This window comes from Macaca mulatta, chromosome 10 (genome assembly GCF_049350105.2).
Source record: "Macaca mulatta isolate MMU2019108-1 chromosome 10, T2T-MMU8v2.0, whole genome shotgun sequence".
Classification (NCBI taxonomy): Eukaryota; Metazoa; Chordata; class Mammalia; order Primates; family Cercopithecidae; genus Macaca; species Macaca mulatta.
Window position 1 is genome coordinate 34812268 of NC_133415.1, and position 27664 is coordinate 34839931.

A 27664-nucleotide genomic window follows, 5' to 3' on the forward strand; every position below is an offset into this window, starting at 1 on the left:
GTTGGGATTACAGGCACCCGCCAGTATGCCCAGCTAATTTTTTGTATTTTTAGTAGAGTCAGGATTTCATCGTGTTGGCCAGGCTGGTCTCGAACTCCTGACCTCAGGTGATCCACCCGCCTCTGCCTCCCAAAGTGCTGGGATTAGACGTGAGCCACCACGCCCAGACAAAGAAAATTTTTCTTTTTTTCTTTCTTGCGTTTCCTGGGTCCTTCTCCACGCCACTGCATTCCAGCCTGGGAGACAGAGCAAGACTCTGTCTCAAAAAAAAGGAAGTGGAGGTTTTTGCTTGTTTATTTGTTTGATACAGGGTCTCACTCTGTCACCCAGGGTGGAGTGCAATTATGGCTCACTGCAGCCTCGACTTCCCAGGCTCAAGCTATCCTCCCACCTCAGCCTCCCTAGTAGCTGGGATCACAGACAAAAACCACCATGCCCAGCTGATTTTTGTATTTTTAGTAGAGACAAGGTTTCACCATGTTGCCAAGGCTGGTCTCAAACTCCTGGCCTGAATTGGTCCTCCCACTTCAGCCTCCCAAAGTGCTGGGATTACAGACGTGAGTAACCGTGCCCGACCAGAAGTGGCCCGATGGTGTGAGAGGGGGAGGAGGGGGGTTGGCAATCTGCTCTTTTTCAAACAATGCTGATTCTTTTTGGAACCATGAGGACAAGGACTGCTGGAGAAATCCATCCCCATCTTTCCCTCAGAATGAGACTGTACTGCCTTGGATTGCTACTTTCATGTGCTCAGAAAGGAATCATGGGATGTAAAGTGAGTGTTAGAAACGGGAATACTACAAATACTACGCTTGTGGGAAGGTTCCTAGAGCTGATGTCCTCAGGGAGGATGATGGGGAGAAAAAGGGACAGGGAAGTCAAAGGGAGAGGCCTGGAGCTGCAGGAAGGAAAAAAAAGGAGAAAAAGAAGGGTTCTCAGAGAGAAGTGTCAACAGAAAAAGAGGCTGTTTGGCTTCTGATGGAGTGGTGATTTAACTGACAGCCTAGGGAAACCATAAAGGAAGTCAGTTAGGAAAAATGCTACAGAATAAGCAGCTTCCATTCCAGAAAATTTGCTCAGGGCCAGTGTAAAGAGCAAGGGAAGGGAAAGGAGCTAAAGAAAGCAGAGTAAGCCATGTGCGGTGGCTTACAGGTGTAATCCCAGCACTCTGGGAGGCCGAGGAGGGCGGATCACCTGAGGTCTCGAGATCGAGACCAGCCTGACCGACATAGAGAAACCCTGACTCTACTAAAAATACAAAATTAGCCAGGCGTGGTGGCACATGCCTGTAATCCTAGCTACTCGGGAGGCTGAGGCAGAAGAATTGCTTGAACCCAGGAGGCGGAGCTTGCAGTAAGCCAAGATCCTGCCATTGCACAGCAGCCTGGGCAACAAGAACAAAACTCTATCTCAAAAACAAAGAAAAAAAGAAAAAAGAAAAGAAAGCAGAGTAAGACTGGGCTTGGTGGCTGAAGCCTGCAATCCCACCACTTTGGAAGGCCGAGGCAGGCAGATCACCTGAGGTCACGGGTTCGAGAAAAACCTGGCCAACAAGGTGAAACCCCATTTCTACTAAAAATACAGAAATCAGCCAGGCACGGTGGCGCATACCTATAATCTCAGCTACTCAGGATCTCCTGCCTCCTAATGAGGCAGGAGACTTGTTTGAACCCAGGGGATTGAAGCTACAGTGAGCCAAGATTGCGCCACTGCACTCCAGCCTTGGTGACAGAGTGAGACTCCCTTTCAAAAAGAAAAAGAAAAAGAACGCAGGGTAAACTCCAGAGAAGCCTGGACTCCAATAGGGATTCCCCTGGCTTCTGAGAAGGCCTCTTAATCCCAGACACTAATGATCCCCAAGAAGGGAGTGCTCTGTGACTGCCTCAGAGCAGAAGGAACGAGCCAGAATAAGGCAGGAATGCATCAAAAAAGGATCTGCCTGCAGGGTGGCTCATACCCATAGCCACAACACTTTGGGAGGCTAAGGCAGGAGGATCACTTGAGCCCAGGAGTTTGAGACCAGCTAGGCAACATAGCAAGATCCCATCTCTCCAAAAAATTAAAAAATAGGCAGGATGTGGCTGGGTGCCGTGGCTCATGCCTGTATTCTCAGCAGTTTGGGAGGTCGAGGCAGGCAGACCACACCTGAGTCAGGAGTTCGAGACCAGCCTGGCCAAGACGGTAAAACCCAGTCTCTACTAAACAATACAAAAATTGGCCTGCCATAGTGGCGCACGCCTATAACCCCAGATACTTGGGAGACTGAGGCAAGAGAATCCTTTGAACCCAGGTGGTAGAGGTTGCAGTGAGCTGAGATCGTGCCACTCCACTAGAGTGTCTGGGTGACAGAGGTAGACTCAAAGAAAAAAAAATCTAATTTATTAGATTTATTTAGATTTATTAGGTTTGTTTGTTTATTTATTTATTTATTTATTTATTTTTGAGATGGAGTCTCCCTCTGTCACCCAGGCTGGAATGCAGTGGCATGATCTTGGCCCGCTGCAACCTCTGCCTCCCGGTTTCAAGCGATTCTCCTGCCTCAGCCTCCCTGAGTAGCTGGGACTACAGGCATGCGCCACCATGCCCAGCTACTTTTTTTTTGTATTTTTAGTAGAGACAAGGTTTCACCATGTTGGCCAGGCTACTCTCAAACTCTTGACCTCAGGTGATCCACCCGCCTTGGCCTCTCAAAGTGCTGGGATTAAAGGCATGAGCCACCGCGCCCAGCGTAATGGCTTATTTAATAAAGCACTGTAGAATTAACAGACTGTTTTCAGTTACACATTTTTACTTAATCTTCACATTTCCTACCAATGTTGGCATTATTATGCTTGTTTTATGGCTCAGGAAATGGGGGCTCAAAGGCTTTGGGACTTATCCAAGATGTCCTAGCTCCTGACAGTCCAGCGTCTGTGTTCTCTCCATCACGACTCGCGAGCCTCCAGCCCGTGGAGACTGTCCCCTGGAGATTTCTCACTCTAGAATGAATGAATAACCAGAGGAAGGATCCTGGAGGGAAATACGAGGGAAAGGAATCTTCTGCTAGATCTGAAGACCTGTGACACCTAGAAATCCTAGACTCTACGAGTGAGAAATATGAAGGCATCGTGAAAGTTTACTGAAGCCTTTCTTTCATGTCGAAAATTTAATGTTTTGTGATATTTTTATTAAGTGGTTTCATAAGCCCTGTGGGCTTAAATTCACCTCCCAGCCATGTTTATGAGTATTTATTGCATAATTCAACAAATCGGGTGTATTTGTAATTTCATTCACATTAGAACCATCAGTGGCTGGCGTGGTAGATCACACCTGTAATCCCAGCACTGTGGGAGGCTGAGGCAGGTGGGTTGCCTGAGGTCAGGAATTCAAGATCAATCTGGTCAACATGGCAAAACCCCATCTCTACTGAAAATACAAAAAAATTAGCTGGGTGTAGTGGCATGCACCAGTAATCCCAGCTACTCAGGAGGCTGGGGCAGGGGAAGTGCTTGAACCAGGGAGGTAGAGATTGTAGTGAGCCGAGATTGCACCACTGCACTACAGCCTGGGCAACAGAGCAAGACTCCGTCTCAAAAAAAAAAAAAAAAAAGAACCATGAGTATGCTGTCTCAAATTCACACATACGCACACAAATAGAACCATCAGGGATATGTCGTTTTTCATTTTAAAGCAATTTTTACAAATACGGTATCTTAATTATTTCTTTTTTCTTTCTTTTTTTTTTTTTTTAGAGGGAGTTTCTCTCTTGTTGGCCAGGCTGGAGTGCAATGGTGTAATCTCAGCTCACTACAACCTCCGCCTCCCGGGTTCAAGTGATTCTCCTGCCTCAGCCTCCTAAATAGCTGGGATTACAGGCACCTGCCACCACGCCTGGCTAATTTTTATATTTTTAGTAGAGACATGGTTTCACCATGTTGGCCAGGCTGGTCTTCAACTCCTGATCTCAGGTGGTCCACCCACCTCAGCCTCCCAAAGTGCTGGGATTACAGATGTGAGCCACTGTGCCCAGCATTTTTTTTTTTTTTAGACAGGGTCTCACTCTGTCTCCCACGCTGGAGTGCGGTGGCGTGACATAGCTCACTGCAGGCTCAATCTCCTGACCTCAAGTGATACTCCTGCCTCAGCCTCCCAAAGTGCTGGGATTTCTGTCGTGAGTCACCGCATTTGGAAAATCTTAGTTATCATCACAACCCTGGTAGGCAGTTGTATTCCCCACTGTGTAGATGAGAAAACTGAGTCTTGTGTAGGGAAAGGTACTTGCCCAAAGACACATAGCTAACAAGAAGGTGGAGCTGGTACCTGGGACCAACCTTACCTCTCTAAATCCATGAGATCAAGGCACACATTTAGAAAGGCGCCCCAGTGGAGAGGTTTAAAGGGGGCTTAGGGAGCAAGAAAGTATTAGGGACGGGAAGAAAGAAGGCACTGTTTAGAGAATGCTCTTCAGAGAAATCCCAAATGTATTTTTATTTGTTTTAATTATTCAGAACAAGAGTGCACTGTGGGCTGGGCACGGTGGCTCCACCTGTAATCCCAGCAATTTGGGAAGCTTAGGTAAGCAGATCACCTGAGGCCGGGAGTTCGAGACCAGCCTGGCCAACATGGTGAAACCCTGCCTCTACTAAAAATACAAAAATTAGCAGGGCATGGTGGCACGCGCCTGTAATTCCAGCTACTAGGGAGGCTGAGGCAGGAGAATTGCTTGAACCCAGGAGGCGGAGGTTGCAGTGAGCTGAGATTGCACCATTGCACTCCAGCCTGGGCAACAAAAGCAAAACTCCCCATAAAAGAAAAAAAAAAAGCTGGGAGCGGTGGCTCACGCCTGTAATCCCAGCACTTTGGGAGGCTGAGGTGGGCGGATCATGAGGTCAGGAGATCGAGACCATCCTGGCTAACACAGTGAAACCCCATCTCTACTAAAAATACAAAAAATTAGCCAGGCATGGTGGCAGGCGCCTATAGTCCCAGCTACTCGGGAGGCTGAGGCAGGAGAATGGCGTGAACCTGGGAGGTGGAGCTTGCAGTGAGCTGAGATTGTGCCAAAGCACTCCAGCCTGGGCCACAGAGCGAGACTCCGTCTCAAAAAAAAACAAACAAAAAAAAGAGTGAATTGTGGGCTAGGAGCGGTGGCTCATGCCTATAATCCCAGCACTTTGGGAGGCCAAGGCGGGTGCATCACCTAAGGTCAGGAGTTCAAGACTGGCCAACACGGTGAAACTCCATCTCTACTAAAAATACAACAAGTAGCTGGATGTGGTGGCGGGTGCCTGTAATCCCGGCTACTAGGTGGGACTGAGGCAGGAGAATTGTTTGAACCAGAGAGGTGGAGGTTGCAGCGAGCCAAGATCACACCACTGCACTCCAGCCTGGGCAACAGAGCAAGACTTTGTCTCAGAAAAAACAAAAAAGGGTTGGGTGCAGTGGCTCACGCCTGTAATCCCAGCACTGTGGGAGGCCGAGCAGGTGGATCATGAGGTTAGGAGTTCCAGACCAGCCTGGCCAACAAAGTGAAACCATGTCTCTACTAAAAATAATAATAGAAAAAAAAATCAGCCTGGTGTGGTGGTGGGCACCTGTAGTTCCAGCTACTTGGGAGGCTGAGTCAGGAGAATCGCTTGAACCCAGGAGGGAGAGATTGCAGTAAACTGAGATTGCGCCATTGCACTCCTGCCTGGGTGACAGAGTGAGACTCCATCTCAAAAAAAAAGAGTGCATTGTGGTTTTTAAAAGGAGATATATATATATATATATCTTACATATATATCATATATAAGATGGGATGAGTCATCGCACTTGGCCACAAAAAGTATTTTAAATCCAATTGAATATTAAGACCAGGCATGGTGGCTCACGCCTGTCATCCCAGCATTTTGGGAGGCCGAGGCGGGCAGATCACCAGAGGTCAGGAGTTTGAGACCAGCCCCGCTAACACGGTGAAACTCTGTCTCTACTAAAACTACAAAAATTAGCTGAGCAGTCGGGCGCAGTGGCTCATGCCTGTAATCCCAATACTTTGGGCGGCCAAAGTGGGCAGATCACCTGAGGCCAAGAGTTTGAGACAAGCCTGGCCAACATGGTGAAACCCTGTCTCTAGTAAAAATGCAAACATTAGCTGGGCGTGGCGGCATGTGCCTGTAGTCCCAGCTACTGGGGAGACTGAGGCAGGAGAATCGCTTGAACCCGGGAAGCAGAGGTTGCAGTAAGCCGAGATCGTGCCACTGCACTCCAGCCTGGCGACAGAGTGAGACTCCATCTCAAAAAAAAAAAACTTAGCCAAGTGTGATCGTGCATACCTGTAATCCCAGCTACTCTGGAGGCTAAGGCAGGAGAATTGCTTGAACCCGGGAGGTGGAGGTTGCAGTGAGCCGAGATCATGGCACTGCACTCCAGGCTGGGCAACAGAATGAGACTCTGTCTCAAAAAAAATAAAAAATTAAAATTAAAAAATTAAAAAAAAATAAATTAATGACCAAATCTTTAAAAATTGTCAGAAGGGCCGGGCGCGGTGGCTCACACCTGTAATCCCAGCACTTTGGGAGGCTGAGGCGGGCGGATCATGAGGTCAGGAGATCGAGACCATCCTGGCTAACACAGTGAAACCCTGTCTCTACTAAAAAATACAAAAAATTAGCCGGGCGTGGTGATGCGCACTTGTAGTCCCAGCTACTTGGAGGCTGAGGCAGGAGAATGGCGTGAACCCGGGAGGCAGAGCTTGCAGTGAGCCGAGATGCACCACCGCACTCCAGCCTGGGCGACAAAGCAAGACTCCGTCTCAAAAAAAAAAAAAAAAAAAAAATTGTCAGAAGGTTTTGACTATTGGTTTCTTTTGTTTTTCTTTTCTTTTCTTTTCTTTTCTTTTCTTTTCTTTTCTTTTCTTTTCTTTTCTTTTCTTTTCTTTTCTTTTTGACGGAGTCTCGCTCTGTCCCAGGCTGGAGTGCAGTGGCACCATCTCGGCTCACTTCAACCTCCACCTCCTGGGTTCAAGTTATTCTCCTGCCTCAGCCTCCCAAGTAGCAAGGATTACAGGTGCATGCCACCACGCCTGCCTAATTTTTGTGTTTTTAGTAGAGATGAGGTTTCATCATGTTGGCCAGGCTGGTCTTGAACTCCTGACCTTGTGATCTGCCCACCTCAGCCTCCCAAAGTGTTGGGGTTAGAGGCATGTACTGCTGTGCCTGGTAGTCTGCTGGTTTCTTTTCTTTTCTCTTCTCTTCTTTTCTCCCCTCCCCTCCCCTTTTTCTTTCTTTTTTTTTTTTTTTTTTTTTTTGAGACGGAGTCTCACTCTGTCGCCCAGGCTGGAGTGCAGTTGCATGTCTCGGCTCACTGCAATCTCCTCCTCCGGGGTTCAGGTGATTCTCCTGTCTCAGCCTCCAGAGTATCTAGGACTGCATATGCGTGCCACCATGCCCAGCCAGTTTTTGTGTTTTTAGTAGAGACCAGGTTTCACCAATTTGGTCAGGCAGGTCTCGAACTCCTGACCTCAAGTGATCCACCCATCTCGGCCTCCCAAAGTGCTAGAATTACAGGCGTGAGCCACTGCGCCCAGCTATTGTATTGGTTTATCTTCTTTCTCTTTCTTCCCTCCCTCCCTCCTTTCTCTCTCTCTCTCTCTCTCTCTCTTTCTTTCTTTCTTTTAGACGGAGTCTCACTCTGTCACCCAGGCTCACTGCAACCTCTGCCTCCCAGGTTCAAGCAATTCTCCTTCCTCAGCCTCCTGAGTAGCTGGGATTACAGACATGCATCACCATGCCCGGCTAATTTTTGTAGTTTTAGCAGATACGGGGTTTCACCATGTTGGTCAGGCTGGTCTCGCGCTCCTGACCTCGTGATCCACCAGCCTCGGCCTCCCAAAGTGCTGGGATTACAGGCGTGAGCCACCGCACCCAGCCTATTGGTTTATTTTCTAAAACAAGACAAAATAAGCCCGGGTGCGGTGGCTGAGGCCTGTAGTCCCAGCACTTTGGGGGGCCGAGGCAGGCGGATCACCTGCCGTCAGGAGCTTGAGACCAGCCTGGCCAACATGGTGAAATCCCGTTGCTACATAAATAAACACACACAAAAAGTTAGCTGGGCATGGTGGCAGGTGCCTGTAACCCGAGCTACTTGGGAGGCTGAGGTGGAGAAGCGCTTTAACCCGGGGGGCGGCAGTTACAGTGAGCTGAGATAGGCCATTGCACTCCAGCCTGGGCGACAGAGCGAGACTCCGTCAGAAAGAAAAGAAAGAAAGGTCAGGCAGAGTGGCTCACGCCTGTAATCCCAGCACTTTGGGAGGCTGAGGCAGGTGGATCACGAGGTCAAGAAATGGAGACCATCCTGGCCAACATACTGAAACCCTGTCTCTACTAAAAATGCAAAAATTAATTGGGCATGGTGGTGGTTGCCTGTAATCCCAGCTACTCAGGAGGCTGGGGCGGGAGAATGGCTTGAGCCCGGAGGTGGAGGTTGCAGTGAGCCGAGATGGTGCCACTGCACTCCAGCCTGGGTGAGAGAGCTAGACTCCATCTCAAACAAAACAAAACAAAACAAAACAAAACAAACAAAACAAAAGCTGGTGCGGTGGCTCACGCCTGTAATCCCAACACTTTGAGAGACCAAGGCAGATGGATCACTTGAGGCAGGAGTTTGAGACTAGTCTAGTCTGGCCAACATGTTGAAACCCCGTCTCTATTAAAAATACAAAAATTAGCTTGGTGTGGTGGCACATGCCTGTAATTCCAGCTACTTGGTAGGCTGAGGCAGAAGAATCACTTGAACCTCGGAGATGAAGGTTGCAGTGAGCTGAGGTTGTGCCACTGCACTCCAGCCTGGGCAATACTCTATCTCAACAATTAAAAAAAATTTTTTTTAAAGGAAATAATAATAATAATGAGGTCAGGCACAGTGGCTTATTCCTGTAATCCCAGCACTTTGGGAGGCCGAGGTGGGCGGATCACGAAGTCAGAAGATTGAGACCATCCTGGCCAACACGGTGAAACCCCGTTTCTATGAAGAATAGAAAAAATTAGCTGCGCTTGGTGGCGGGCGCCTGTAGTCCCAGCTACTTGGGAGGCTGAAGGCAGGAGACTGCTGTGAACCCGAGAGGCAGAGCTTGCAGTGAACGAAGATCGCGCCACCGCACTCCGGCCTGGGCGACAGAGCAAGACTGTCTCAAAAAAAAAAAAAAAAAAAAGAAAAGAAAATAACTAAAGTAATTTAAGTGTTGTGTAAATAATTGAAGTGGAATATTAAATGTTCTGACTCAAATTGTCAAATAGAAGATAACTGTGTGGTCAGAGAAGTAACTTCTGTCTTTTTTTTTTTTTTGAGACGGAGTCTCGCACTGTCACCCAGGCTGGAGTGCAGTGGCGCAACCTCGGCTCACTGCAAGCTCCACCTCCCGGGTTCACGCCATTCTCCTGCCTCAGCCTCCCAAGTAGCTGGGACTACAGGCGCCTGCCACCACGCCCGGCTATCTTTTTTTTTTTTTGAGACAGAGTTTTGCTCTTGTTTACCAGGCTGGAGTGCAATGGTGCAATCTCGGCTCACTGCAACCTCTGCCTCCCAGGTTCAAGCGATACTCCTGCCTTAGCCTCCCGAGTATCTGGGATTACAGGCATGCACCACCACACCCAGCTAATTTTCTACTTTTAGTAGAGACAGGGTTTCTCCATGTTGATCAGGCTGGTCTCAAACTCCTGACTTCAGGTGATCTGCCTGCCTCGGCCTCCCAAAGTGCTGGGATTACAGGCGTGAGCCATCGTGCCCAGCCCTAGCTTCTGTCTTTAACCAGTCCTAAACACCTAAAGAGTGCTTATTAATTGCATTTTATTTCATAGGATTTTTCTAGTTTGAATTTTTCAACAAGGCAAGAGGGAGGGACATCAAGGTCCCTGGAGATGCGAAAGCTACAGCAGTCCATTGTGCAGTGTTTTGCACCAGGGTGCACCTACAGATAGAACAATGGGATTCGAGTTACCACAAAAACAGTACCTTCCACAGAAATCCCTATTTTGAGGGTGGATTTCAGTTCACAATTAGACACCAACTCTAAGAAAGTAGTTTTTGTGGTGTGTGTTTTCTCTTTTGTTAATTTGTTTGTGGGTACATTTGACTATCCTTTATTTGGAGAGATGGTAGCCAGAACTATGCAAGGCTGAAATTCTCACTTGCTAGTTAGATAAACATCGGTTCTTGTCACCCCAATCATCTAGATGGTGTGACAGATTTTGTCAGGGACAGGCCTCATTGGAGTTCAGCTTTCAACAAAGCGGAGGGGATTGGCTGTGTCAAGGATATTTTAATTGGCTGTCTACATTGTGTGAACTCATTAGATAATTGCCAACCTTCTTCATTTTCTGTTGGGTAGACCTGGCTACAGAAGACAGCGTTTGGAAAGGAGATTAGTAAGAGGAGAGGCCGCTGGGCTGGAGAGCTCCTGGCAAAGGGGGACAAACCTGCAGGGAGGGTTGGGGTGGAAAACAAAAGGCCCTGAGCTGGGGAGAAACGTCAGGAGAGAGCGAGAACAGGAGGGACTCTGGCTGGGGGTGGGATTGGAAACTTCCTCAAAAATCAAGGTTCAAAGAAGACAATGAGGAAGTACAAATAGACGCATCAGGTCAGGCTGGACCAGAGAAGCTGTGGCAGGCGCAGGTGGTCACAGATGCCAGGGAAGAGGCCGGCGGGGCCTCCCTTAGGAGGTAGCTCCATCCTAGACAGTTGTTTGTTCCAAGAGCTCCAGAGAAAATGAAGAGGGGGAGGGGTGGAGAGTGCTTATCCCCAGAGGGAGGGAGGCAAGCTTGGCGATTTCCAGCCCTGCAAGGGTGAGCCCGGCCTATCAGTGTCGAAGGAGGGCTCAGAGGAAGCAGAGGGAGGTGTCTCATCACCACTGCACCAGGGGGTGGTGACTGGGGAAGCAGGGCTGGCCCAGGGGGGTAAGGTCATCCTAGCAGGAGGGCGCTGGCCCAGTGGCAAATGGGCCAAGTTTCCAAATAGGACTTATTACAAGAAAAACAAAAACAAGGCCGGGTGCGGTGGCTCAAGCCTGTAATCCCAGCACTTTGGGAGGCCGAGGTGGGCGGATCACGAGGTCAGGAGATCGAGACCATCCTGGCTAACATGGTGAAACCCCGTCTCTGCTAAGAAATACAAAAAACTAGCCGGGCGAGGTGGCGGGCGCCTGTAGTCCCAGCTACTCCGGAGGCTGAGACTGGAGAATGGCGTGAACCTGGGAGGCGGAGCTTGCAGTGAGCTGAGATCCGGCCACTGCACTCCAGCCTGGGCTACAGAGCGAGACTCCGTCTCAAAAAAAAAAAAAAAAAAAAAAAGAAAAACAAAAACAAATTCAACATTATCAGTGGCGGGTTCCTCATCTTTATCTGTTGAAAGTTTTCCAAAAAAAAAAAAAAAATCTGAAATCCAGCCCACCTTAAGTTCACCTTATTAAAAAGTCACCCAAGGTAAAATAGCACACACACACACAAAGAGAAATAAATAAAAGGTGAGGAGGGGTCAGGCGCAGTGGCTCAAGCCTGTAATCCCAGCACTTTGGGAGGCCGAGGCAGGTGGATCACGAGGTCAGGAGATCGAGACCATCCTGGCTAACATGGTGAAACCCCGTCTCTACTAAAACAAAAAAATACAAAAAACTAGCCGGGCAAGGTGGCGGGCGTCTGTAGTCCCAGCTACCTGGGAGGCTGAGGCAGGAGGATGGCATAAACCCGGGAGGCGGAGCTTGCAGTGAGCTGAGATCGGGCCACTGCACTCCAGCCTGGGCGACAGAGCGAGACTCCGTCTCAAAAAAAAAAAAAAAGGTGAGGAGGACCCAAAATATCAATCAAAAAAAAAATCAATCAATAAGGAATTCATTAAATAAATCATCACATCTTGGTGGATAAGAACTGTAATTGCAACTTTGGGAGGTCAAGGTCGGAGAATAGCTAGAGCCTGAGGGTTTGAGACCAGCCTGGGCAAAGCAACAAGGCCCCATCTCTACCAAAAACGTAAAATTTGGTACCATGGTGGTGCATGCCTGTAGTCCCAGCCACTTAGGAGGCTGAGGCAGGAGGATTTCTTGAGCCTGGGAGGTCAAGGCTGCAGTGAGCCATGATAACACCACTGCACTCCAGCTTGGACAACAGAGCAAGACCCTGACTCTAAAAACATAAACAAATAAATGAATTGTGACATCCAGACTAAGTAAAACCATGAAGGAGTTAAAAACAAAGAGAGAGGCCAGGCACGATGGTCCATGCCTGTAACCCAGCACTTTGGGAGGCAGAGGCAGACGGATCACCTGAGATTGAGAGTTCGAGACCAGCCTGTCCAACATGGAGAAACCCCGTCTCTACTAAAACTACAAAATTAGCCGGACATGGTGGCACATGCCTGTAATCCCAGCTGCTCTGGAGGCTAAGGCAGGAGAATAGTTTGAATGCGACAGGCAGAGGTTGCAGTGAGCTGAGATCATGCCATGGCGCTCCAGCTTGGGCAACAAGAGCAAAACTCCGTATCGAAAATAAATTAATTAATAAAAATAATAAAAAATAATAAAAATAAAATAAAAACAAAGAGAGAAGCACATATACTAATGGAAGATAAATTATTCAGTTAAAAGAAATTCTAGGCCGTGTACAGTGGCTCATGCCTGTAATCCTAGCACTTTGGGAGGCTGAGGTGAGTGGATCACGAGGTCAGGAGTTCAAGACCAGCCTGGCCAAGATGGTGAAATCCTGTTCCTACAAAAAATACAAAAATTAGCTGGGCATGGTGGCGGGCGCCTGTAATCCCAGCTACTCGGCAGGCTGAGGAAGAGAATTGCTTGAACCCAGGAGGCAGAGGCTGCAGTGAGCCAAGATCACACCACTGCACTGGCAACAGAGAGAGACTCTGTCTTTTTTTTTTTTTTTCTGAGACGGAGTCTCGCTCTGTCGCCCAGGCTGGAGTGCAGTGGCCGGATCTCTCGGGTTCATGCCATTCTCCTGCCTCAGCCTCCCGAGTAGCTGGGACTACAGACGCCCGCCACCTCGCCCGGCTGGTTTTTTGTATTTTTTTAGTAGAGATGGGGTTTCACCATGTTAGCCAGGATGGTCTCGATCTCCTGACCTCGTGATCTGCCCACCTCGGCCTCCCAAAGTGCTGGGATTACAGGCTTGAGCCACCGCGCCTGGCCGAGAGACTCTGTCTTAAAAAAAAAAAAAAAGAAGAAGTTCTAGAAGAAATGTATGATTCCCCTTGACATGCACGCGTGTCTGAGTTGAGCAGGGGACGCGCATATGTGACCGTCCACAGTGGTAATGTGGGGGAGGGGCAGGGACTGAGGCAGCAGAATTAGGAGTCAAACTCCAAATTTGCCAGATCATCTACAAGGAGGGAATGACAGAGCCTGGATGTGCTTGTGGGAACCCCTGCGGAGTCCGGGCTATGTCTGGGCAGGTGTCCTCTCCCAGAAGGCTCTTTTTTTCGTGGAGAGGGTAGAAGCTGAAAATAACACGTTGTAATCGGTAACAACAATGCAGGGGCTGGCAGCACTGTGGATGCCCAGCCTCCTCTTCTCTGGATGGCCACGTCGTCCAGGGAGAAATGAAGGGCTGCGGGTCAGGCCACAGGTAAGTCATGAGAAAGACCAGAAATAAGAACTGTAAGTCAGCACCCGCCTGGCTTCTTCAGAAGCATAGTGGGTCCTGTCATCTTAGCGCCTTTACTTTGATCACCGCCGGAAGACAGTCTAGTCCTAGTTAAATTCTCTTCCTCTCAACTTCAATGTCATTTCCTCCTGACCCCTCCAATCTCATTTACTTTGCTCCCGCTGTGGCGCATGCTCGTGGAAGCCGGACCGTCTACTCCTGGTGCACCGTCTGTCATGCTGTCTGTGTGGGTTTGCAGCCCCTCCCCAGACTGTGACTGCAAGCACCCCAGGTCCGAGCAGGGACCTGCACCGGCCAGTTTGTTCCCGGGTGGCATCCCCAGCCCCGCCACGGAGCGGTTGCTCAACAGATATGACCAGAGCTGGTAACTGCTGAAGCGAGTGCGGTCTCCACGGCGATCCCCTCTGTCTCAGACCTGGCATTTGGAACTTGGTGTTAAGTGGGTGCAGCTGCCAGGAAGGCACTGGAACAAAACCCTGCCCTGTGTTTCCTAAGCAGATCAGCAGGTGAATGCGTGAACCCGCAGCCCAGCCCCGGCACAACTTTAGTTGTCTGATGAGATAAACACCCGCCCACACCCAAGACTCCAGGTGCTCTCCTGCAAGACTGGGTGGGTAGAAGTGGCACAGGGTGGGGGGGGTCCCGAGGGGAGGGAGAGGCACAAGTGACTGTATCCGTCACCACAGCCTCGCAGGGCTCCGCAGCCGGAGAACACAGGAGCGACACAAGGGGTGCTGCCAAGGAGGGTGAATGTCACCTCTCCACCCCACCCACGCAGCATGGGAGTGACACTCTGAAAACCCCTCGCAGGCCAAAAGGCATTTTCAGCTTTCCCCAGTTACCCTGGAGGAGGGTTCACCAAACTGTCGCCTGGGTGTGTGATCCCTCCCACCCACTAAATAAGGGGAAACAATGGCAGGGAGCAGATGTTTGCCCCCAAGCTCCTCGGGGTGGAGGCGGCTTCTCCCTCTTCTGCCTCTGTGTGGGAGTCGACCGAGGAAGACGAAGCCTCCCAGTGGGTGGAAAGGAGGGTGTAGAGTGAATGGAGAGGGGAGATGGTCTAAAAGCATGCCCCAGACGGTGTTGAGAGGAAAACCCTTGGGTTAGAGCTCACTGTCCTGGCTCCGTTTCAGTGGCTGTCCCCCCACCTTCACCCTTCCCAGTTATACATCACAGCATCTTCGTCTGTAGAATTCTGGGGGTGGGAAGTGTGATCCTGAAGGCCCCACATCTTCCTCGGTGTACAGCCCCCCAGCACCCACCTCCCCAGAACCCCTACCTGCACCTGCACTGCCTGGCCTTCCTTCCTTAGCAAGACAGAGTTCTGACAGCCCCAGGGCTCAGGAAGAGCTGCCTGTGAAATCCACGGCGGCCTTTCTGAAGCTTTACCCAAGTTCTGCTCCCTGGAGCCACACGGAAGGAAGTTCTGCCTGACAGCCTTTCCAGCACCCTGGGAAGCTGCTGATTTATTTTCTTTACCCCTGACTTCACTTATCTCGGATCCCAAGCAGAGACTGACAAAGCCAGAGACCCCAGTGGTTTAGGATTCCAAGGTTTCTTATGCCTCCGGCTGCTCAGCCAGGGGCTTTCTTGATTTTATGTTTTTCAAATGAGAAGCATCTTACTGGCTAAGTAAGTCTAAGAGTGTCGCGACTCATGGACCTTGGAAACCAATGGTCAGTAGTTTGGGATTCTTTGGGTGGATCAAGAGATTTTCTTGTGCACCTGGGAGCACCTCGATGTGGGGAGGGCCTGAGTAGACGGACTAGTGCCCTCTTCTGGATGGAATTGGAGGTTCCCCTTACGCCCCAATCCTTCCACCCCTGCCCTGGGGCTTGTTTGTTTGTTTGGTGGAATGGGAGGGCACTTTTCAAAGTTACATAGAAAATTTAAAATCACAGCACTATCGGATATCCGAGGGCCAAGAATCACCTTTGTCTTGCTGCAGGTGAGGGAAATGAGGTCACTTCTCAAGAAACTTGCATTTTCTGAGAAAACGTGGACACAATGGAAAAGCCCAGCACAAAACCACACACCGGAGGAGGCTGAACCAAATCGCTCCAGGACTTAAAGCACAGAGGGCACGTATTCCGCAGGTGAGAGAGCCTCTGCAGGGGCTGACAAGTCCTTCTTGGATGACACTGTGACTCTAAGCCCTCACAATCCCCTCTCCAGGGCGATGATCCACCCAGCGCTGTGGCTGCTGAGATTCTAGTCGCCCTGCTCGCTCTAGGCTGGTGTGATTCTTTTGTTTGTTTGTTCGTTTGTTTGTTTGAGATAAGTCTGGCTCTGACGCTCTGACGCCCAGGCTGGAGTGCAATGGTTTGATCTCAGCTCGCTGCAGCCTCTGTCTTCCAGGTCCAAGGGATTCTTGTGCCTCAGGCTCCTGAGTAGCTGGGACTACAGGCGCCCAACAATACAACTGGGTAATTTTTGAATCTGTAGTAGAGACAGGGTTTCACCATATTGGCCAGGCTGGTTTCAAACTCCTGACCTCAAGTGATCAGCCCGCCTCGGCCTCCACAGGTGTGAGCCACTGCGCCTGGCCTAGGCTGGTGTTATTCTGACATTTCTGACACAGCCATGAAGCAGTCCCAGACTCCGCAGCCCTGGGCGTCTGCCATAGCCCTGTTGTATGATCTGCTCTGCCACTCACGAGGCATGACCCACCTTCCTACCCTCTCTGAGCCTCAGTTTACTCATTTAAATCTCAAAGCCTCCACAGATAATTGGGAAATGAAAGGAAAATCATGTAAGTATGAATACCTTCAACAGACAGCGGGATCTCATTAATACCAGTTTCCCCTTTCTATACCTCCCAGCAAAGAAAAGTTGATAACTGTAGGCCTCTGAACTAGTGCCCCACATTGGAGATACCGGCCACTTCTTACTGAACGTTTGCCTGTGTCTACTATAAGGATATAAGATCATCTCAACCTCCCAAAAAGCCGATATTACCGCCCCCCATTTTTGCAGCTAAAGAAACTGAGGTGCAGAAAAATGAAATAGCATATTCAAGGTCACAGAATGACCGGGGGCAGAGCTAGAGTCTAGACTCCCATCTGTCTGATATAAACCCCATTCTATAAACCCTCCAACATTGCTACTCCCGCTCCAACACCACCGTAGCAGAAAGCTCCAAAACTGGGTGAAGCACATGCAGCTTTACAGCAGGCAACCCCATTCCTGTGTTCCACCTAGTGAAGGACCAGGAGGTTGTGCATGACCAAGGTGGTTCGGGGTGAAGGTCAGGGGCTGGCTGAAAATGGAAGGCATCTCAGGCTGGGTCTTTGACTGTGATTATGTCAGGGTTGGGGCTGAAATATTGTGAGTGGTAACTGAGGTTGCAACCTCTTCCCGAGGAAAGAGTGGGGGCGGGGTGGTGAAACTGGTTAATTGAGATGGGAGGGTTGGGGTGGGGGCAGGCAGAGCCTTCCAGGCCTTCAGATCCGGTGCTGTTACTGTAAACAAGTGCAACCCTCAGCTCCCTGGAGGGCCTGGGGAGCAAATGCGTGCATCCCTGCTTCGTTCCCAGCAGCTGTTCACTGGAGGACGCAGCCTGCCATCCCCAGCCGTCCTCCTCCACGGCCTTCCCCAGCCCCCAGATCAAGCCTCAGGAAGTGGCGCTGCTGAGAATCTCTCCTCCAGCCCTGCCTCCTGCCGAGAGTGTCCTCAGCGCCAGCATTTCCTGGCCTAATTAAGCTGGGTAATGAGTAGCTAAGAGGAGGGGATAAAAGCCCTAGGCGGCTTAGAGCTGGGACAGTTTATGACAGGGGCGTCTGCAGCTGGTGACATTCCTAGGAAAGTTATTTCTCATAACCCTGGGAAGTTGCATGCTGTTTCCTTAGCACGAGAGTAAGCCCCAAAGGTGAGCACAGGGAACACTGCGTCTTAAGGGGACCTGACTGGAAGGTCCTAAAGGTGACAGGTTGGGGGTGCCGTGCGTCTGTAGGACTGATTAGAGCTGCAGAGCAGCTACAGGCCACCCGGGCTAATGCCCTTAGGTTAGACTGAGGCCGGGATGTCCGTGGTGGCCATGTGACTCCCCAGGGCTTGGGTTTTCTGTTTCTTCTGAATGACGGAACTCGGCACAGCATGCAGTTTCTAAGACCGTATCCTCTCAGGGAAGGAAATCTGAGCTAGAGGCTCTGATCCTGACTCCTCCCCGGCCCACTTTTAAGGGTGTGAAAATTGTGTTTTGGAAAATATCAGGCGCCCCAGCAGCCAGGAGTGGGTAGAAGAGCTCTCAGACTGGGGCCCTGGGGGAAAGGGGAAGGTGGGCACCAGGTGCTCGGGACACCAGGGCCCGCCCTTCCGGAGACACTCTGGAGCCCAGCGTTGATTATCGCCACTCCCACTCTGCAGCCACAGCCTCGGCCCCCAAATTCTCCTTCTTTTGCACTCAGTTTGTTTGTTTGTTTTTTGCGTCAGTTTTGTTTGCTTTGTTTTCTTCCGGTCACCTTGCACTCTTTCCTTAGTTGGCCAGGGAACTTCGTGCTGTGTGGGGTGGAGCAGGGCAAGGTCTGGGCTCTGGAGCTCGGCCCATCCCCAAGTCTCTGGGTGAACTGGGGAGACCAGGTGACCTCTCAGCCGTGGTTTTCCCATTTGTAGAGTGAAGGCGTTGGTGATGTCTAGTGTCCAGTATGTTGTGAAGCGCAACCTCCGCTTGGCCTGTGAGTGGCGAGCGAGGCTGAAATTGGGCCATGTTTCCCAGACCTTTCAAATTAGGTTAGCCAGTTTCACCCGGGAATATTTTTGCCCCAGTTATCCCGTAAAGCAGAATCGTAGCTAGTGTGTATGTATTTTATGATTATTATTACTCTTATTATTAGAAACAGGGCCTCATTCTGTCATCCAGGCTGGAATGCCGTGGTGTGAACACGGTTCGACCTCCTCAGCCCAAGCAATCCTCCCACCTCAGCCTCCCGAGTGGCTGGGACCACAGACACGTCACCACAAAAATATTTTTGAAATGTTTTGTAGAGACTGGGTTTTGCCATGTTGCCCAGGCTGGTCTCAAACTCCCAGGCCCAAGTGATCCCTCCTACCTCAGCTTCCCAGAGTGCTGGGATTACAAGCGTGAGCCACTTCGCCTGGCTGAATACATATAGTTGATGATGGAAGGGCTCATTCTCCTGCACCCCTGCAATCAATATTTGTTCTTTTCCAATTTTCTAAACAAGACCTGTCTGGTGCAATGTCCTCTGAGCCCCACTTCCTCCATGGCCGGAGCCCAGAGGGGCAGGGAATGTGGGGATTCTGTCTTTCTTTCTGATCGCCACCCTTCACCCTCTGCCCTCTGCTGTTCCCACAGTCCCATCTATTCCCCTGGCCTCCTGCTTCTCTCTCTCAACGAAGAGTGAGTAGTCAGATCACAAATAACCTGGTGTTTCCGTTTTTCCCTCTGGCGGTGGTTGCTCCTGGAGTGGAAGGAGACCTGGTGGCCAGATGCCTGATGTGGCCGGGACAGCTGGTGCTCTCCACATGCCTGGGGAAGGTCCCTGGGGATTGGATTTGAGGGGATCACACCAAGAAGAGGGGTGAGCAGGCCTGGCAGCTCACCCCTGTGACCCTGCCCACCTCTGGCTGGGCCGCCTGGCACGATCCCCCAGCCCCAGCCGGCAGCAGCCGGTCAGGACAGGGGAGCCAAATGGCTCTGCATGTGTAATCCCAGCTAAAAAGAGAAAGGGGAAAGATCTTGTAATTTCCCAGGACACAGACAACTGAAACCTGATACTCTTGCTAAGGCAGTCCTTTCACTGAGAGAGAGAGAGAAAGAGACAGAGAGAGAGAGAGAGAAGGAGGGAGGGAGGGGAGTGTGTGAGAGGCCATTCTGGAAGGTTCTGGGGCCAGCAGGAAGTCCTGAGCACAGCTCTCCTGTGAGTACCCCATGTGTCATCTCCCCTAGTCTTTGGCCTGAGCTGACTCTTGGTAGGAGCCAGGAGACATGGCTGGTCTGCCCAGTGGACACAGCAGTGATCGTGGAGGCTGGGCCACCATCCATCTCTGTTCAATTAGGAGCTGCTGTCCCTCTCTCCCCTGCCCTTTGTGTCAGGGAGCCAGATTATGCTGTTGAGAAAAATGTGCTCAAAGACCTTCAACTCGGGCCAGTAAGAGGCTGTTCTTTCTTCCTCTCTCTCAGTGCTCTATAAAACCAAATGCATGGCCAGGCACGGTGGCTCACGCCTGTAATCCCATCACTTTGGGAGGCCGAGGTGGGCGGATCACGAGGTCAGGAGATCAAGACCATCCTGGCTAACACGGTGAAACCCCGTCTCTACTAAAAGTACAAAAAACTAGCCGGGCGTGGTGGTGGGCGCCTGTAGTCTCAGCTACTCGGGAGGCTGAGGCAGAAGAATGGCGTGAACCCGGGAGGCAGAGCTTGCATGAGCCGAGATCGCATCACTGCACTCCAGCCTGGGCGACAGAGCGAGCCTCCGTCTCAAAAAAAAAGCAAAAATAAAAATAAATTAAAAAAATAAAAAATAAAACCAAATGCATGATCAGAGTGGAAGGTAGTCCACTGACTACCTTGAATGGGTTAGGGTCGTTCGTCTTTGTTCAGCTATAAGGAATTGCACTATAAGGAATTGTTAGGCTAAAGCCACAGAAATTTGGGGAGGCCACTTTGTGACCAGCTCTGTGCTGGTGCAGCTCGAACACAGGCATGTATGACAAAGTGTCGTCCTTTGCTATCCCACTGGAGCAACAAGACTTTCAGCCGGCCGGGCGCAGTGGCTCAAGCCTGTAATCCCAGCACTTTGGGAGGCCGAGACGGGCGGATCACGAGGTCAGGAGATCGAGACCATCCTGGCGAACACGGTGAAACCCCGTCTCTACTAAAAAATACAAAAAACTAGCCGGGCGAGGTGGCGGGCGCCTGTAGTCCCAGCTACTCCGGAGGCTGAGGCAGGAGAATGGTGTAAACCCGGGAGGCGGAGCTTGCAGTGAGCTGAGATCCGGCCACTGCACTCCAGCCTGGGCGACAGAGCCAGACTCCATCTCAAAAAAAAAAAAAAAAGACTTTCAGCCACAAGGATTAGTGAACGATACACGAAGAAGTCCAATCAAGAACCTGAATGTGGGGTACAGTCAGCCAGTGGTTCCAGGGGTCCGTCCTGATGTGTTCTTTTTTTTTTTTTTTTTTTTTTTTTGAGACGGAGTCTCGCTCTCTCGCCCAGGCTGGAGTGCAGTGGCCGGATCTCAGCTCACTGCAAGCTCCGCCTCCCGGGTTCATGCCATTCTCCTGCCTCAGCCTTCCGAGTAGCTGGGACTACAGGCGCCCGCCACCTCGCCCGGCTAGGTTTTTGTATTTTTTAGTAGAGACGGGGTTTCACCGGGTTAGCCAGGATGGTCTCGATCTCCTTTCCTCGTGATCCACCCATCTCAGCCTCCCAAAGTGCTGGGATTACAGGCTTGAGCCACCGCACCCGGCCCGTCCTGATGTGTTCTGTGGAGAGAGTTTCTTTTAGGTGAAATGTTCTCTGCCGTCATTCTGTGTCACGCGCTGTTGATTGCGCTCCTATGGTGTGCCAGGCGCTGGCCGGGCACCAGGGATGCTGCCAGGAACAAGACAGTCTTCTGCCGCCCTGACGTAGCACACTCTAAAGGCTCTGACTTCACTCTTATTGTGCATGTTTGTATTTTATAGTTCATTTATTTATTTACACACCGTGTGTGTTCAGTGTATTCAGAAAGATTCAAGTCCGTTTATAATTAATGCCACAAGTGCCAGAAACCCCAAAACCAGATTAAAGGTTGAGGTCCAGGGTCTAGAGAAAGCTGGGGCTAAAGAATAATTCCATCAGAAAAGCTGGATTCAAGGAAGTGCTTCGACATTTGAACCTAAAACTTGGTTCCGAGCTGCCTGGTGGTTAGGTCAAAAAGGGAAATAGTGTGTCCAACAAAAAGGAAACATTTCTTGTGTATGTCCCTTCTTTCTGACACCAACCTTCAGGCTCATTTCTCACCATCATCCCATGCACACTCCACCTTGCTTGACTGCATTCAGTTCTGCAGAATCACTGAGGGCCGGGCTCATTGGCACCTGAGCTTCTCCCACCTCCCCACTGCTCTGTCTGCTTAACTCCGGGGAACACCACTGGCCCTGCTTCAACCAGCACTGCGGTCACTACTTCACATGCCTGCTTGACCCCGCAGTCAGGGCCTGCTGCCCTCCCTGTGTCAATGCCTCTCCTACCTGGCTCCATCACGGCCCTCTCAGGGTACTGTCGTTGCTCCCTGCTTCTTTCCCTACCTGCTGGTGAGTTGCTCCCTACCAGGAGTCCTGTCCCTCATCTCCACTATCCCAGGGCCTAGCACAGTGCCTGCTGCACTGTAGCCAATAAATATTTGCCACTAACAATTATTTTGCACTTAATGATGTGCCAAGCACCATGGTAATTGTCTTACAAACATTGTCTTTTCTTTTTTCCTTGTGGCAGGGTCTCACTCTATTGCTCAGGCCAGAGCTCACTGCAACTTCTTCCTCCCGGGTTCAAGCAACTCTCCTGCCTCAGCCTCGCAAGTGGCTGGGATTACAGGTGTGCACCACCATGCCCGGTTACTTTTTGTATTTTTGGTAGAGACTGAGTTTCACTGCGTTGGCTAAGCTGGTCTGAACCTCCCGACCTCAAGTGATCTGCCTGCCTTGGCCTTCCAAAATGCTGGGATTACAGGTGTGAACCATTGCAACCAGCCCATTTTACTCTTTTTTTTTTTTTCCCCCAGACGGAGTCTCGCTCTGTCGCCCAGGCTGGAGTGCAGCGGCGTGATCTCGGCTCACTGCAAGCTCCGCCTCCTGGGTTCACACCATTCTCCTGCCTCAGCCTCCCGAGTAGCTGGGACTACAGGCACCTGCCACCACGCCTGGCTAATTTTTTATATTTTTAGTAGAGACGTGGGTTTCACCGTGTTAGCCAGGATGGTCTCGAACTCCTGACCTCGTGATCTGCCCGCCTCGGCCTCACAAAGTGCTGGGATTACAGGCGTGAACTCTCGCGCCCGGCCCATATATTATCTCATTTAACTCTTAAAATAACCCTGTGACATAGTTGTTGTTATGCCCATTTTACAAGTAAAGAAACTGAGATTAAATGAGCCAAGTAACCCAAGGACTCAGAGTGGTGGACCCAGCCTCAAACCCAGATCTTCCTGACTTTGAAGCCCTTGGAAAGGATGAGACATTTGCATGTATGGCCTTTTATTGAAATTATTGTTATCTGTTACTAGATTCTGAGCCCTCAAAGGAAAGGGGGAAAGACCTCTCCACACGCACAGCAGAGAGCATATTGCTTTGCACACAGCAGGAATCCCTGAAGTATGTCTCAGCAATAAGAGTTCTTTTCTTTTGTTTTTGTTTTTCTTGTTTTTTCTTTTTTTCTTTTTTTTTTTTGTTGAGACGGAGTCTCTCTCTGTTGCCCAGGCTGGAGTGCAGTGATGCGATCGATCTCGGCTCACTGCAAGCTCCGCCTCCCGGGTTCACGCCATTCTCCTGCCTCAGCCTCCCAAGTAGCTGGGACTACAGGCGCCCACCACCACGCCCGGCTAATTTTGTGTGTGTGTGTGTGTGTGTGTGTGTGTATTTTTAGTAGAGACGAGGTTTCACCGTGTTAGCCAGGATGGTCTCAATCTCCTGACCTCGTGATCTGCCCTCCTCAGCCTCCCAAAGTGCTGGGATTACAGGTGTGAGCCACCGCGCCCGGAAGAGTTCTTTTCTTTTTTGATGAAGTCTTGCTCTTACTGCCTAGGTTAGAGTGTAGTGGTGCGATTTTGGCTCACTGCAACGTCCATCTCCTGGGTTCAGGAGATTCTCCTGCCTCAGCCTCCCAAGTAGCTGGGACTACAGGCGCCTGCCACCACGCCTGGCTAATTTTTTTTTTTTTTTTTTTTTTGTATTTTTAGTAGAGATGGGGTTTCACCATGTTGGCCAGGCTGGTCTCAAACTCCTGACCTCAGGTGATCCACCTGCCTTGGCCTCCCAAAATGCTGGGATGACAGGCGTGAGCCACTGCGCCCGGTCAAGAGTTCTTTTTTTTTTTTTTTTTGAGACGGAGTCTCGCTCTTTCACCCAGGCTGGAGTGCAGTGGCCAGATCTCAGCTCACTGCAAGCTCCGCCTCCGGGGTTTACGCCATTCTCCTGCCTCAGTCTCCCAGGTAGCTGGGACTACAGGCACCCGCCACCATGCCCGGCTAGGTTTTGTATTTTTTTTTTTAGTAGAGACAGGGTTTCACCGTGTTAGCCAGGATGGTCTCGATCTCCTGACCTCGTGATCCGCCCGTCTCGGCCTCCCAAAGTGCTGGGATTACAGGCGTGAGCCACCGCGCCCGGCCCCAAGAGTTCTTAACAAAGACATTCTACCGCTGGCTTGCAGTGCAGTGAGACCCAAACTTACAAGGCCCTCACCACCACCTAGCTGGCTTAATCACACTATGGTATTCACAGGCCTTAGAACTTACAGCCGAAAAGGACCTTAGAACTCAGAGACTCCAACCCTCACGTTTCACAGCCCGAGGAACAGTTGCGGAGAGATCAAATGGCTCAGCTAAGGTCATACGGCTCATTAGCAACAGCAAGGGCAGGGACACATCTGACTCCCACTACCCGGAATTGCTTTCCAATTTGATGAAAAAATTTACCTGGATTCAGCAAACAAGGTGACAAAAGGCCAGAGTGGGGAAGCCCACCAAGGCAGCACCCTCGGGGGAGTCACTAGTGGGCAGTGGCCTTGCTCTCCAGCCAGCCTGCTCTACCGCAGGTGCTTCTCCCTCGCCCCTCCCCCAGCCACCATATTTCTTCCCGTAGCCACTCATCACCTCCTGTGTGACCAGGTCTTCCTTCTCAGGCATCTCTTGTTTGTAAGAAACGTATTGGTGAGTATCAGTTCTCCAACCTTCAAGGACTCCCTGCTGTGGACACAGCCTTGGCTCAGACTCCTAAAGGAGGTGGGGCTCCTAGCTCTATAGTGGGAGCTCACAGGGTGATTCTGCACCCCTCCATCGGGACATTCTGATTGTCGTAACTGGGGGAGGAAGACAACTTGCTACTCCATCTGGAGAGTAGACACTGGGAATTCTGCTAAACATCCTACAGTGCACAGGACAGCCTCCAAAGCAAAGAAATATCTGGCGCAAATGTCAGCGGTGCCGAGGATGAGAAACCCTGCTAGACAAGTGGGAAGAAGAGCTCTGCCCACCGTTTCCTCCTGGCAGAAAAGTTCCCACTGGGCTCCTCTCTACCCTGCCCAGTGGGTCTGCAGGTACCTCTTCAGAGCCATTGGGTTTTTGGTCTTGTTTTCTCCTGTCACTTCCACCAGCCATTTGGTGTTTCCATTTCGTCTCCAACAAAATACCAAAACAAGGGCAATGATTTTATGGAGCACCAAATGGGTTCCCGGCAGAATGCTCAGCGTTTTCGGTGTTTTATGTATCTTACATTAGCTTTGCCTTGTCACTTAATTTCACCTGAAAAACAAAGGAGTAGTTTGTTAACATTGTTAACATTTTGCCAGTGAGAAGACCGTCCCGGGAGGTCAAGTAACTTGTTCAAGGTCACTCAGCCATTAACTGTTTCAAACCCAGCTGTGAGCTATCCAGGCCAGTGTTCCTGCTACTTTCCACACAAAACAGCGGCGGGCTGTGCAGACAGGTATGAGACAGTCAGCAAATTAAAGGTGTATTTGTCTTTCTCAAACACCAAATCCATCCCCTGCCTTGTCCACAAGCAGGAAAGATAGAGTTCTGGGGAAATGTGGTCTGGGCGTCGTGGCTCACAACTGTAATCTCAGCATTTTGGGAGGCCAAGGCAGGAGGATCGCTTGAGGCCAGGAGTTTGAGACCAGCTTGGGCAACATAGGGTGACCCCCGTCTCTACAAAACACTTAAAAATTAGCTGGGTGTGGTGGTGTGCACCTATAGACTCAGGAGGCTGAAGCGGGAGGATTCCTTGAGCCCAGGAGTTCAAGGCTGCAGTGAGGCAAGGTCACACAACTGCACTCCAGCCTGGGAGACAGAGCGAGACTGTTTCTTTTTCTTTCTTTCTTTCTTCTTTTTCTTTTTTTGTTTTTGTGTTTGAAATGGAGTCCCACTCTGTCTGTCGCCCAGGCTGGAGTGCAGTGGTGTGATCTTGGCTCACTGCAGCCTCCGCCTCCTGGGTTCAAGTGATCCTCCTGCTCTGCCTCCCAAAGTGCTGGGATTACAAGTATGAGTCATCGTGCTCGGCCAAGACTCTGTTTAGTTTTTTATTTTATTTTTATTTTTATTTTATTTTTAAGATGGAGTCTCGCTCTGTCACCAGGCTGGAGTGCAGTGGCATGATCTTGGCTCACTGCAACCTCCACCTCCTAGGTTCAAGTGATTCCCCTGCCTTAGCCTCCCAAGTAGCTGGGACTACAGGCGCACACCACCATGCCTGGCTAATGTTTTGTATTTTAGTAGAGACAGGGTTTCACTATGTTGGCCAGGCTGGTCTTGAACTCCTGACCTCATGATCCACCCACCGTGGCCTCCCAGAGTACTGGGATTATAGGTGTGAGCCACTGTGCCTGGCCGACTCTGTTTCAGAAAAGGAAAGGAAAGGGAAAGGGAAGGGAAAGGAAAGGAAAGGGCCAGGCACGCGCGGTGGCTCATGCCTGTAATCCCAGCACTTTGGGAGGCTGAGGCAGGCAGATCACTTGAGGTCAGGAGTTCAAGATCAGACTGGCCAACATGGTGAAACCCCGTCTCTACTAAAAATACAAAATTAGCTGTGCGTGGTGGTGGGCACCTGTAATCCCAGCTACTTGGGAAGCTGAGGCAGGAGAATCACTTGAACTGGGAGGCGGAGGCTGCAGTGAGCTGAGATCGTAACACTGCACTCCAGCCTGGGTGACAGAGCTAGACTCCATCTCAAAAAAAAAAAAAAAAAAAGTAAGAAAGACATACGGAAGCTTGGGGGTGAAGACAGGCTGGTCTCCTGCCCCATCCCCTTCCTAACTGCAGTGTCTTTACTTACATGCCTCAGAACTAAGGTGAGCCCTACTAACCCAGAGCTAAACTCTAAACTGCCAAGAAAACCTCTGGGGGAGCTCCACCACCCAGCTCCTGGCACACACACCCCTCCCTGGGAGGAGGCACTCTGCGGTTCCCCTCCCCAACAGTTTGGGCCTCCATAGTGCCTACCATGGACACTGGGGACTTATTAAACAGCGCTGATGCAGGGCTTCTGACACCAAACCCAGAGTCTGTTGTGGCAACCTTAGCGTTGTTAATAAGAGGATACCATGTGCATGGTAACGTGTGTGTACGAGTGTGTATCTGTGTGTGCACGCACACATGTGCATGCTACTGAAAAGGTGGCCTTCATTCAGGGTTTAAACTGGGCCTTGGCCTCCTGGCCTCTCTGAGCTGCTTCCTGCTGACCTCCATCCCGGGGATGACCGTCCCCTGCAGTCGGGAATGGAGCTGGGCCCCCCCTGGCCTCCTCTGCTCAGATTAACCCCTTCCTCCCCGTTTGCCTGTGCCTGGCAGTGGGGCTCTGGGCCAAGGGGCCAGACACTCACTGGCTCCAGGGCTGGCGGATGCCATAAACCCGTTTTCCTTGGGGACTCCAGAGCTCCACATCTTACTTTCAGAAAGCACAAGTGTTTTGTTGGCAATGGCCTCAGGAGGAGGGAGAGCCCAGGGCTCTGTACACATGTTCCTCATTTGCCATTGGTGGGGCAGGGGCTGCTGCAGGGGACTGTGCTGGGCTGTGCTGGGAGGCAGGCACGGGAGGGGGAGAGCAGCTGCAGCTGCTGCCGGAAGTTTGGCTTCAGGGAGGAATGGAGGGAGAGAGTGCAAGAAGAAGGGGTGGGACTTGGGGACAGGGGCGGTGTCACGGGGGAGGAGGGAGCAGGTGGTGACTTGTTTATCTGCTCAGCTGTTTTGTTTCCAGGAGCCTGAGAGAGAGACAGAAGCAGCTGGGAGGAGAAAAAGCAACGCGGCCAGGGGCCCTCCTGGTCCTTCTGCCTTAGCCACAGGTTCTGAAACCAAAGCAAAACCACCAGAGAGTGATTCATGTGGGTATG

The 27664-nt window shown here is 50.8% G+C and overlaps 1 long non-coding RNA gene across 1 annotated transcript; it reads left to right on the plus strand.

The window, feature by feature from the left end:
- Positions 1-15524: 15524 nt before the first annotated feature.
- LOC144331998 (uncharacterized) lies at positions 15525-23014 on the plus strand. The gene is made up of 3 exons (XR_013399656.1): positions 15525-17487; positions 22064-22162; positions 22350-23014. It is a non-coding gene; the product is annotated as an uncharacterized LOC144331998 (long non-coding RNA).
- Positions 23015-27664: the final 4650 nt, after the last annotated feature.